Source organism: Sparus aurata, chromosome 15, assembly GCF_900880675.1.
Source record: "Sparus aurata chromosome 15, fSpaAur1.1, whole genome shotgun sequence".
Lineage (NCBI taxonomy): Eukaryota > Metazoa > Chordata > Actinopteri > Spariformes > Sparidae > Sparus > Sparus aurata.
The window spans coordinates 25620347-25633503 of NC_044201.1; the positions used below are offsets into that span (position 1 = coordinate 25620347).

At 44.4% G+C, this 13157-nt stretch overlaps 1 protein-coding gene across 6 annotated transcripts in view; it reads right to left on the minus strand.

The window, feature by feature from the left end:
• Positions 1 to 7592: 7592 nt before the first annotated feature.
• Positions 7593 to 13157, minus strand: part of meis1b (Meis homeobox 1 b) — a 138164-nt gene continuing 132599 nt past the window's right edge. For all 6 annotated transcript variants that reach the window (XM_030442437.1, XM_030442436.1, XM_030442438.1 and 3 more), the window contains one exon: positions 7593 to 9516. The gene's annotated coding sequence lies outside the window, so the exon portion shown is untranslated. The remainder of the gene's footprint in view (positions 9517 to 13157) is intronic.

Genomic DNA, 13157 nt, shown 5'->3' on the forward strand with positions numbered 1-13157 from the left:
TAAACGAGTCAACAGGAGGATACATCAGCTGACCGTGGCTGACGTCTCACTGAGTCTTTCTCCTGAACATGAAGGACTTTTGGTTTTTTTCACCTCAGTATGTATTAATGAGGGAGTTTTTTTCTGGGAAATATTTGTAACTGGGTCAGTTACGGCATGAGGTAGAGACAGTGACCTCAGATTTATTTACACTGATACCTTGTTTATCTCTGCATGTGATGATGAAGCCTTCGAATCCTTTAAGTGAGAGCGCTTTAATCCTGCAGTACCACCGATGACCAACAGGAAGTTTTACGGCCAACCGTCCCTTTAAAAGACATTAAAAACAACAACAAACAACAAGAATAACATCAGTGTTAAAGGTGCATTCTGTAGTTTTGTAAGATCTTCTTACTGGTTTTTGTTTTTCTGCCCAAACAAACTAAATAAACAAACTGTCTTTGTTTCCATGACTGAATAAACAAACTGAGCTTAAAGGACGACACATCTCGCACTGTTTTACTTTGTATATATGTGGCGGACCCTGCCACCTTTCTAGCTTCAAACAGTGTTCAGAGGAGCTTATTTTCTTCTGAGAACATCTTTTTATTCACTTGTGGAAAAGATAGATTGTTAATAAATTTGTATTATTACTTCATTAATATTGTAAATATTTAAAAGTTTCAATTCCTTTCCAAAACGACACAGTGCCCCTTTGAAGCTGGCTGACTGTTCAGTCTCGTTTGACACTCTGGGTTAATAATTTGGGTCGATCATCTCCCCAAAGCGTTGATGTTTTATGAACTGAGAATGAGAATCAGTTTTTTTTTTTTTTTTTCCCCAGAATCAACTTCTTTACCTTTTAAGGTGAACAGATGAAGTAAAGAGCTGCAGCAGAGAGACAAATACCTTCGATCCACAGATTTCAAACTGCAGGCAGAAGAGGTGGAAATGAGACCTGAGGAGACAGAGATCAATCACAATCAAATCAATAAATACATAAACAGAAAACTACAAAAGGAAAAAGTTGCTGTTTGAGAGACGCTGAATGAAAAACTACTGACAGGCAGAAGAAACTCCACTCAGAGTGCAACTTAAGTCTACAAACTGGAGCAGAGAAGTGTGAACTTTCCGAGACTCTCGCATTAATCAAACTTTTACTTAATTAGAGAAAAGTGTAAAGAAAGTCGAATCACAAGGGATCGACAGAAAATAGCCTGCCGGAGAAACACGGCGGGTGTTGTTACTGAATATATCTGTTCCTTTACGTCCAGAGGCACAAATTAAATCTGAACTAAGGTTATATTTAAATGACTGCAGGTCAGAGCTGCTTTCATTGTTACAGTCCACCCTGCTCACACACACACACACACACACACACACACACACACATTTGAAGCTGCATCTCTAGCAGAGAATCAGACAAAACAACAGCAGAGATGAAGACGCACATTGTCACCGTTGGAGGGTGGAGACGGGCTGACAGGGTGAGAGCGTGTGGAGCTGACATTTTTCTTTACCCATCACTGATGTGAGGCTGATGAATATGCGAGAAGGGGTGTAGCACATCCACATCCACATCCACAGCCTCGGCTCCATCAATTACTGCAGTGAGAGGGTGCAGGAGAGATTTAACACAAACCCAAGACTGAATCACCAAATGCAAACAGAGTTCTGTCTATAAAAATATAATCGGGCGTACAGATCAGAGATATTTTTACTAAAAAGCACCTTTTGTGCCTCTTTTGGAATCGTGACAAATAATTCACAATGCCTGTTATGAGAGAAGTTAACAGCTCCGACTGAGATAGAAAGCCTCAACATATACACATAAACTAATGAATGACGTGGCTCGGGGCCAATACTTTATCAGTATTGTGGCTGGAATTCAACCCCTCTGTCCTGTCTCGACTCGCTTCCTCTCTGTTTACTTTCGGGGGGCCAAGCAGCAGTCAGTTCCCCGCAGAAGCTCAATGGTGCGACTGTGCAGAAGAGGGAGAGGCGGCACTTTGAGTCCAGCCGCGAGACAGCGGAATTAAAACTCACCCATGATGCAGTTACGCACGAGCTAATTAATGAGATGAGGGCGGCTCGGCATCAGGACGCAGAACTGGTTTGGCGCGCAGGCTGATTCCATTTTTTTTTTCATGCGTAAAACTGCAGGAAAGATCAACAAAGGATATTATTTAAATTAAATAATAATAATAACAACAACAATAATAATCATAATAATCATAATACTCATAGTCATAATGATTATGCCTGAATAATTTCTGGGGGAAAATAGACATTTTAATCTCGATATTTTCCAGATTTTCAAATTAAAATATCTTGGTTTTGGCTCTTTACGCGCACACAATAGCGCCTTTCTCCTGTCAGCCCCAGTCACAGATCCTGGCAGCGAGGCTGAAATGTTATTACTGTGTCCAGATCTCTTCTTCTGGGACTCGAAGCGCCGACTCTGGATAGCTGAGTCACTGTTTCAGCTTCAGTTTCAGAGCATCAAAGCTCTGGGAGAAGTTGTGAATCACGCGATTTTTTTTTTTTTTTTTTTTGAGAAAGAGGAGCGAAGGGAGGAGATGTTGGATATAAGGAAGTGTGAGAGGTCGAAATATAACACTTTGTGCGCAAAGTTCGGCGGAGATTATTCTACTCTGTGCCAAAGCTGGCGTTTTTATTGTATCCACTAGCAGGTGGAGCGAGAGGAGAAGGGGCTGTGCGTGTGTTTGAGGTCGCTATTAATGGATCCGGCCTCACCAGGTGAGCTGAGGAGCCGACATCCCCCCCTGCTCCTCTGGCTCTCCTGCCCTGCCTGGCGCTGCCAAGGTGACCTTCTAGAGAAGAGGGGGAGAGAAGGGGGGAGAGAGGGGAAGGTGCTGACAGAAACATCTCTGGTTGTGAACCAGCCGCGGTTTGCTTCTCTCCTCTGGAAAGGTGCGCTGCCAGCGGCGTCTCCCTGCCCGCAGCAGGAGCAGCTACCAGGGAAAACACCGAGGCCAAAAACATGTTATCCAAAGCACCGGATGTCTCCGGTTATAAGCTGCAGAGTGGAGAAACACCCCACGTGCCCACAAAACGGCCGAAGCTGAAGATTACTGCTCTGATCGCGCTGCGCGTAATTTCTCCACAACCCTGTTGTTGAGGAGTTTACCTGTGTGAGCCAGGCTCTCTGTCACTGCCTGCGTCTGGCACGCACCAGTACGCATGTCTCCGGTCTCTGGCCCTCAAACCCACACTCATACCTGCTGACAGGCCCCCCTTGTGCGCCATGACGCGCAGCGTGTTCACTGCAAGATCGCAGGACGTCACCCAGCAGCCGCAGCCGTCTCCTCCGCCACACAAACTAAATAAGAAGGTTTACATCGCGCCAGAAAATGATTTGTAATGTATCACAGGGCGGTTTGACGCTGTGAAGCGTAAAAAAAAGAAAATCCAAAGCAGGAGCGGAACTTCTTATCCTACGCGTTAGTCATGTTTAATTTTCTTTAGACAACTTTTTAATTTGATAAAATCTTTAAGGAGCGCGGAGTTTACGACGGAGTCGACGGAAAAAAAAAATGTTCCTTTTCTGCATTTCTTTCACATCCTCCATGTGCCGTTTCTCTCTGATGAAAGGATTCGTTTTCGAGCTGAAACCTCTAAATCTGCTCGACTGAAGAACTCAGAAGGAGTTTTATTCAAAAATGCAATTGCCTTCTTAATATTAAAATTTAATTTGCCTGTCCAGCCTCGGAGACGCCATCTTGTCCTCTTTATGAAGTATGACACTGAAATAGTTGTGATGGGCTACAAGGTTTCTTTGGTGTGTGTGTGTGTGTGTGTGTGTGTGTGTGTGTATGTTTGTGTGTGTGTGTGCGCGCGGTGTGTGGGGAGGTGGGGTTGGGGGGGCACTTGAAGTAACTCACGTCACAGTAATTACGTCGGTATTCCTTCTGGTCGTTTGGAAAGGGAGAGTATCGCATTTTGTTTGACGCGGGGCCTCGGTCGGGCTCTGAAACTGGATCTCATGACTTCAACCCCCCCGACACTCACACACACACACACACACACGAGCCTCTGCAGACAGCATCGTCTGGCCCTGATGCTCCCAACGCCAGACTTCTGTCCGCGCAGCAAACAAACACAAAACAGAAAATTACCTGAACCACAGTTGGAATCTCTCCTCCTCCTCTGTACTCCTCTCCCTTCATGTGCATAAGGTCAATTTGAGCGCTTTAACCACGGGGGCATATTGTTATAGATATGTTTAATCATCACAAGTTATATGACCACTACAAGACGGATGCCCGAGAGCCCAAAGCTGTGCGCTTTAATTCGGAATCTCGTTTTTCAGACCTAATGGATCCAATAACATAACACTTAATCACGTTACTTTCACTCTCCTCTCTCGCTCCTTTGCATTTCTAATCTTTTATCTGCAGTGGCTTGGGGTTAAACAAATGAAACGAGCTGTTCGCCTCCTCCTCCTCCTCCTCCTCGCCTTCCTCTCCTCTCTGTGAAACCTCAGAGGAGAGCAGACCAAACGTTACTTAGCCTGGACGCAGAGAGGCTGCAGATAATGAGCGCCTGCTTGCATTAAACGGACAAACAGCAATCCGACATCTCCTGACCCCTCGATGCTCCTCTCGGCTCCATTGATCATCCCCCCTTATGAGATAATGCAATTACAAACATCAATAAGGAGCTGCGAGGGGAATCATTATGTGGTGACAGTGATAAATGATGCTGCAGAAAATAGCGGGCTCCTCTCAAACAATCCGTGCGCCCAAGGGGCTTTTGAGGGCCGGGGCCCCGTCGCCAAGGAGACAGATGACATCCAAAATGGCCCCCGCTCAACAGTCCTCCTTCTCTTTCTGTTTTTTTTTTTTTTCTCTCCTCACCAACAGATTTTTTGTTTTTCTCTCCCTCCTTCTTTTGTCTCGGAACCAGCTGCCGCGCGACCTTTGAAGGTGGAGGTTTTTTTTTGGGGGGGGGGGGGTTTGGTTTTGAGAGTTTTGTTCTGTTTGTGCGCCGCCGTTCAATTCGTGTTTGTGTCCACATTGATCTCATAAAGCAGCCCAGATATTGACATGTCATCTCGGACATTTGTGTATTTCCTGTGTAATGATTTTCGCTTTGGAAACTCTGGCACATTGATCAGCTGGGTGTCGTTCTGTTGCTGCTCTCGTGTCAGATATTCACCGTCTCCTCCATCTTTTCCTCCCAAGTTGTAGTTACGAAGCCCGAGTGCAACGAGGCCTGCTGGGTTTATCTACATAATCTGCACATTTTACGGCTAACATTTAACTCCTGGCTCTCTGGAGGAGAATAAAGGTAATTAAAAAAAAATGGAGAGAGAGCTTGTGTTCAGTCAGTTTTACGCATTAAATTCCGGCCTCTGTCTCTCTCCTGCGATCCCAAGTTGATTTCTTTTTAAAAAAGAAAAAAGAGAAAAGAAGAATTAATCCTGAACTGAAACATTCAGTGTTGCAGTTGTTAGAAATAAAATATGGGAATGAATAAAAGACAAAAAATACTCGAGGCAAAATATGCGTTTACGTTTCAAATGTCTCAATTTGAAGAATTTAGCCGGAAATAAAGACAAAAGAAAAAAAATATCTGCTCCACACTCAGATTTCTAACGAGCAGGCCTCTGCGCTCAGCAACCGGTGACAAACAAGTGATTTTATTTAATAAGCCTGCACATGTTGGTGCCGCCGAGATTTGTCACGGCACGCAGTGTCGCAGAGAACACGAGGCGCACAGTTTCGTGTCCAAGCTTCTCTCGAACATGAAGACGCATAAATATCTGCGTTGTTGTGGGAGGACGACAGGCCTGTCCGGGCACCTCCACTGCTCTGGAACACATTTCTGCTCAATTCATTACTCTGACAGTTCACTGCGCGGTCAGTGTGTGTGTGTGTGTGTGTGTGTGTGTGTGTGTGTGTGTGTGTGTGTGTGTGTAAGTAAAAACAGGGAGGGTCGGTAGGGTGGGTAAGGCCGATCATCATCTTTAACTTTAAATAATGTTTCGACTTCCAGCTTTTTTTAAATAAGCACAAGTCGATCTTGGTGTAGTTTTGTGCGTAAAAACGACGTTTAAACTGCAGAAGACACAAACAGTCAAAAAGAAACTTAAAGGCACATCTCAGCAGAAATATAGGTCAGCTGTGACAAAACCGTAAAAGTCCCTGAACATGCAAAATCACAATCATGTAAAAAACAAACAAATACATAGACCAGAGAAAATAAAAGACAGGAGCTGCTCATTAATAAAAGTGTTAATATTATAATGTAACCAGCTCTCCCTGGTTCGTCTTTCAAAAAAAAACGTTTAAAACGTCACTGAGGTGAATAAAGTTATTTCAAGATATTAATTGAATCAAAGTATTTTGAAATAACTCGTCCTTTTCTAAAAAGTAAAATAACTTATTTGAACATTTTCGAAAATGATTTAAAGAAAAATCTGGTTCCAAATAAAATATTTGACAAATTGAGATACAGAAATATTTTTCTTCTGAATGGATGTTCTCAGCGCGCTCTTTTTTGCAGCTTCACTTTTTTATATATATATATATATAAATCTCATCGTTGCTTTTCGACTTTTATCAAACTTCCGAGCGCGCCTCCGTCTGCTTTACGTCCGTGCGTAAAAAGGAGAGGTGCTGCTGTGCGCCATCTCCAAACGTCCCTGCCCCGGACAGTTACCAGGCCTCCCTAAAGAGGGCAGTCAAGCATGGGCTTTCTCCTCTTGTCTCCACAGCTCCCAGCGGCCACTGGCTCAGGAATTCACATTTCACAGCCTCGGATTTTCCAGCCATGGTGGAGAGGCGAAGCAATTAAAACGTCGCCTGGGTTTTTTAAGAGCGTGTCTTTCTTCCTTCTTCTCTTTTAGTGTAAATAGCATTCACCTCGGCAAAGGCAGTAAAAACACAATAGTTGCGCGGAGCAGAGATAGAGAGGGAGAAGGGGAGAGTATTGATTTACACGCGCATATTGTTATGGATAAAACAGACCTTCTCTTGTTCGCTGGGCTGAAAAAAATAAAAAATAAAAAAAAAACAAGAGTTTGGGATTCAGAGCTGCTCCCCGAAATGTATCAATTAGACAAAACTCGCTCGGCTCCTCCGCTCTGCTCTCCGCGCTCGGCTCTACGCGCTCGGCTCAGCCTCTGCCTCCTGAAGTGCACTGTATCCCGGGGACAACCTCGGCTGCACCGCGCCGGGCTTCAAGCGGAGCCCTTTGACTGCGGGCAACAAGGCGTGAGGGAGAACTAATCTCCCCCATTTACATGTTTGTAGCAATTTTACCTAAATGAATTTTAATGCTAAATGGAGGATAATTCTCCCTCTCGCCGAGCCCCCTCTTCCCTCCCCATGTGTGAGAACATTACAGCAGAACGCATGCATTAGCTGCACATTATCCACAGCAGCGAGGAGGACGCTGGACTCTAAGTGCATGTGTCTTTAAGAATACATGGACCTCTGCTGTCTGTCAACATGTGTGTGCCTGCTTCAGCTTCACAGCATCACTTTGTTGTTATTGTTGTTTTTTTTTTTTTTTTGCTTTTTGTTCAAATCATTTAACCTTTTTTTTATTTCAAATCACAGAAGATAATGGAAACTACTTCTGAGTTCTGTTATTTGAACAAAAAGTATTTATTTACAACACAGATGTACATATATACCCTTCAAAGTAAAAGCATAAGAAACATGACTCGTCTTCAAAGGAATCTTAAAGATGTGCGTAATACATGTTTGAAGCAATGGATAATGGATGCATTGATAACCCACACACACACACACACACACACACACATTCTGCCTTACACACACACTGACACACACACACACGCAGTGACTTTTACATTCTCTCCTGTCTGTTGATCAGCATTACATCATCTGGTTAAATCAAAAAGAAAAAATGAATGGATTCGTGGTATAAATGGTGTTTTCCCATAACCTCCTCCTCTCCCTGTCATCAGGCCGCGTCAAACACCGAGGGGGCAAGAAAATCCATCGGCCATGCGAGTGCTCGGCCTTGTGACATAAAACACATCAATAGGACACTGGAATAGACTTTCAGAGGCCCTCCATCACACACACACACACACACACACACACGGAGAAAAACAGGAAACATGTTCGTGGGACACACACTTGTAGTTTCCCCATCCACAGTGATTTCTTTTCTTTTTTAGATCATTTGTGAAGCTCTCTCACGTTTGTTAGCCCGTCACGATGTTAGCCGTGTCGACAGCTACGCTACGATGCCCGTCCTCATCTGAACAGAGTTTTTAAAAAAACAAAAAAAATGAGTTAACAGCCTCGTACATCCAAAATGTTAGCTTCTCAGAAACTGCTTTTTTTTCGCGCACAAGTCGTCACTTGTGTTCGGAGTTAATCCAACCAAAACTTTTTGCACCAGCTGAGAAAAAAATCATCTGATATGAAAATGTAAAAAAAAAAAAAGACCAAAATTGGAGTTACAAGGTTGAAAAACAAAATCGTTTGCACCCTGCGTGTACGTAGACGAGCCGTGTCAGTAAAAAAAAACAAAAAACAGGACATCTGAATCACCATCACACTCTCTGTTACCATCCAATAAAGGCCTGCGAGAAATGACAGACTGATCGTAATTGTCCGTTTATTCACTTTTTTTTTCTTTCAAAAATGCATCGTGATTCAATGGAGGGAGGGGGCAGGAGGTCAAATCTGATGGAGAGACGGCACACACATAGTGTGGAAAGAAATCAGAAAAAAAGAGAAAAAAGTTCACATCCTTTTTTTAAAAAATCTATTAGAAACAACATAATATGCAGAACAATACAATAGCATTTACAATACTTAAATTCCCAGTTCTTGTGAGAGTCCAGCGTAATTTTACAACAGTATACAGTATATTTTCTTTCTCCACTCGCTTCCCAAACTAGGAGTTGATATAGTTATACTTTTAATTTCTTTTCTCTCGCTTTCCCTCCTTCCATGTTTCAATCCACTATATTTTTTTTTTTAAAGGGCACCTCTTTTGCTTTGTTAGTGTCCTGTCAGATACAGACATTGGCTTCTCCTTGGTCCAATTCAGTCGTCCCAAAGAGTGGAGTGCTCTTCACAGGAAGTCTCTTTTGTTTGCCAAAGAGTCTAGTATATATCACCCGGTGCTGCATTGGCCAAAGGTACAGGCAAAGGACACAGCGTGTCTCTTGTGTGTCGTCTATGCTCGCAATCGCAATCACTTTGAATGGAGGAATCCGTGTGAACGTAGTGGGCAGTGGCAAGGGGGCGAAGTCTAGTGCCCGCCAGAGAAGAAGCAGGGGTCTGTCAGGACAGGGGGTCATCTGGGATGGATGAGGTTTGATCTGTGCATCTCTGTCGCTGGATACGAGGATTGAAGGCAGGTTTCCATGTCGCACATGTCAGCCGAATAAAATGTTGTTGGGTCTTGGTGGTGGACAGAGGGGTTCGCTGTTGGTTGTTGTCATCGGGAAGACGAGGAGTGTCGTTCCGATGCTCGGTAGCCCTCTGCGAGACAGGTGATCCCCTGGTTTGCCCTGCAGTTCTGAGGAAAGAGGAGACCAGAATGGTTAATCGATGATCCATTTTGCCCAGGTGAATAATAGAGATTACATTTTGTGAACAGATTGGAGTCTGCTGTGGAGGGCTGATCACCGAGAGGACCTGACAGACAGCATCTGCTGTTATGGAAAAGCTTTTAAAGGTGCTATAAAGAAAAAGTACTCGATCTGTACTCGTCAAATAGTGACAACTTCAATCCAGGAATTAAACGGTTGAAACTCATTCACAGCCAAATGATCAGATGTTGCAGAGACAACAAGGCTTCAGTCTGCAGCACTGACATGTAAATGTGGTCACTGTATAAAGACACACTCATCAAAAGCTTCCATATCGTGTATCATGCAAATATCATCATGCTCTGTGCAAGTTAGCATATTGTCTCCGCCACTGGAGCGCAGAGCGTTAGCTGCCAAAGAAAAACTGTTGAATGAGTTAGATGTCATTAATCATTCATTAAATACGACAATAGATCACAGTAGCCTTCAGAAAGCAGGCGCTCGGGTTACATTCTGAACATGGCAGGACCTGCTGATAAGACCCTGGAGGAGCAGTGCAGTATGTGGCGACCGCTGCCAACCCGACAAAGTGCTAATCTGGGTCAGAATACAGACCGCAGTAGTCTGCCCTTCACTGAGACTGTGGATGAATGAGAGCAGTGGAGGGTTTAGAGAGTTAATCCTACACCCTCAGTAATGCTTCTTTAGCAGTAGGAGAGGACTTAGAGACCAAACACACATGATCGACTTGAAGTGATACCGAGGTCCAGTACTTAACATTTTCCTGGATAATCTGTTAAACTGGACTACGAGGAATCTTAAAATTAGCCTCTGATTTATCTGTTGATCGTTCACAGTCAACATCTGAGACTATTTCAGGTCAGTTTTAACACGAGACACAATTTAATCTTGTGTATTAAAGTGAAATGCAAAATCTAAAACTCACACATTGTTCTTACTAGTGTTGTAAAACGTACCCCAAAGTCATATTTGAGTAAAAGTAAATGTATTGTGATAAAATATGAATGGGTCTGAAAATATCTGATCTGAAAGGTACTTGAGTATTAAAAGTAATCAACAGTACAAGTCAAAGTAGCTTAAACATATATTTACATGTATGTTTGTTGTGTTACTTTGATCGATTGCAGATTAAATAAATTCATTAAAATCTGTTGCGTTTGTTTTTGATGCAGTCTGCAAAGTAACTAAAGTAATAAATGTAGTGGAGTGGAAGTCCAGTGTAGCAGCTAATTTAGATACTCAAGCAAAGTACAAGTACCTCAAATAACTTGAGTAAATATACTCAGTTACCTTCCATCACTGGTTGTTACGTCTCAACCAAAACCTCTTAAACTGATCCCACTTTCGGTGCGCTGCATTGAACCTCCTCTAACAAATGAAGTAAATAAATCCATCTGACGCCTCTTCTCTCTCTACGTTCCTCTCTTTAAAGCCAACAATAGCCGCCATCCATCTCCGCAGGTGGAAAGTCACCGCCGAGGAGCCCCGGCCATTGTTGTCAAAACCAAAGAGGAGAGGTGAGGCTCGCGGCCGCCCGTCACCTGAGAGCGCCCGGGGCCCGTCCACGTGCTCGCCACACACACAAGAGGGCCACTACAGACTACACAAAGGCAGGCTGGGAAAAGGACAAAGAGGTGCAGCGGCGAGGAGGACAACAGAGGAGGGAACGCAAGGGCCCTCGTTTGTCATCCCCCTCATCCATCAGTTTTCACCTGGGCTACTGAGGAGAATAGGTGCGACTTGCGTAAGAGAAGGGCGAGCTATTGTGTGCGCTTCAATTAGCTTCCTTTCAGTGAGTGAGGTGGTGGAGGTTACATATCTTTCTGGACCCTAATGGCACCAAACCTGTGACCTTTCCCATTGTGGGACTCAACCTGTGGCTCCGCTACAACAAGCTAGGTCATTAGCGATGCTAGCTTAAGTGCAGCGCAGAGGCACTGATCCATTTTGTTTCCATACAATTAAATATCTGTTTGTTTTTTAAGGAAGTTTTCTGTCGTTAAAGTTCCAGAAACAAAAACTTCAGCGGAAAAACCCGCCGAGCAGGAGTCACTGTTTGATTGACAGGTGACTAAACGCCACAACAATGACCGTTCACGGGGTAAAAACATCCCATAATGATCAAGAAATTGTTGGATTACCATTTCAAGTTGTTTCCCCGGTTAACGAGAGCCTCCTGATTACTTTAGTCAATCCGTGTCAAGGTCCTAATAAATGCTATGCATGCTTGAAAGAGCACACATTGCTAATAAGGTTTTTCACTTAATAAGCCAATCAATACATCGAGCTGCAGGCCGCCTTTCTTACACTCCGAGGGGGATTCCAGAGGGGCCAAATCAACAGGGACACACATTCACATGGACAATACGAGGGGGCACAAAATCCCCATCGGGACCTGTTTTTTCCTCCAATGTTCGTTAATAGTAAAAGTTCATCCACCAGAAAGAGAAGTTGAGGGTAGGGGGTGACGGTGGGAGGGTGCGTGGTGGTAGTGGTGGGGGGGTGACGGGAGGGATCTTGACCCCTCAGCAGAAGGTTAACAAATTTGTGCTTAATGATTGGAGCAGTGAATCCTGGGACAAAGGGTCTCCAGCCGAGACCGGCAGCAAAGGGGTTACAGGCAGCGCTCACTCAAGCGTTCCAGCCCGACATTTTGGGAAAAGCCGAGCGCGGGGAGGGCCGGAGTAAATTCCATACGCTCTGCGCCATGATTAATTCTTCCACCCTGTGATAACTATTGTCCTGAAACTGAAAATTACAGTTTTCGGGGGCCACCCCTGGCTAATTTCGTGGAAGAGGGAAAGCAGGGGAGAGGAAGAAGGGAAAGGGGGTAAGGGTCATCTGAGAGTCACTCTCGTCGCTATCAAAGGCTCGGCTCGCTTCTGCTTCACTTGCTGGGCTTCATCGCGGCTGACAGGTGTATTGTTTCGCAGGGGGATATAAGCTCTGTAATCATCATTGGGTGGAAAGCATAACGCTTTTCACTAAGCAGGACTAATTGGCTTTAGTTTTAACTAATGTTGCAGTGTGACTGCTAGGCACACCTTCTGTATCGAGGCTCAGCACTCCTCGGCACAATAACCGCTCAATTTAGCCCCGCGGTAACAAAACCTCAACTCTGCTAATGAAAATTGCTTATAAAATATAATGAACCTGTGCTCTCTTAATCAAATAAGATAACCGTTTCCCCGCCTCTCCCGTAATAACCTATTAATTTAATTGGTCATGAAAGAATATAACACATCACTTACATTTAATTGACCTAGAAAGGAAAGTAGCAATATTTGACGGAGACGAGCTAGCAGCTAGCAGCGGCTAGCTAATGAAGCCGTAAAGAAACGACCAGTCGGGGAGGAAGAGGAGACATATTTCTGTCACCATCCCTCTCCCGGCTCACTCCCTCCCCTCCTCCTTGTTCCTTCCTTCCTCCCTCTACTCCCTCAACCCCTCGCTCTTGTCGTCTACGCTCCTCTCGCTCGCCATCTCTTCATCCGCCCCTCCCTCTTTCTGTCTACCCCTCTCTCTCTCTCTCTCTCCCTCTCCCTCTGTCTTTTTTCCTCCACTGTCTACTCGTCTTCTCTGTGCTTTGCCCGTCTCGCAGAGGATT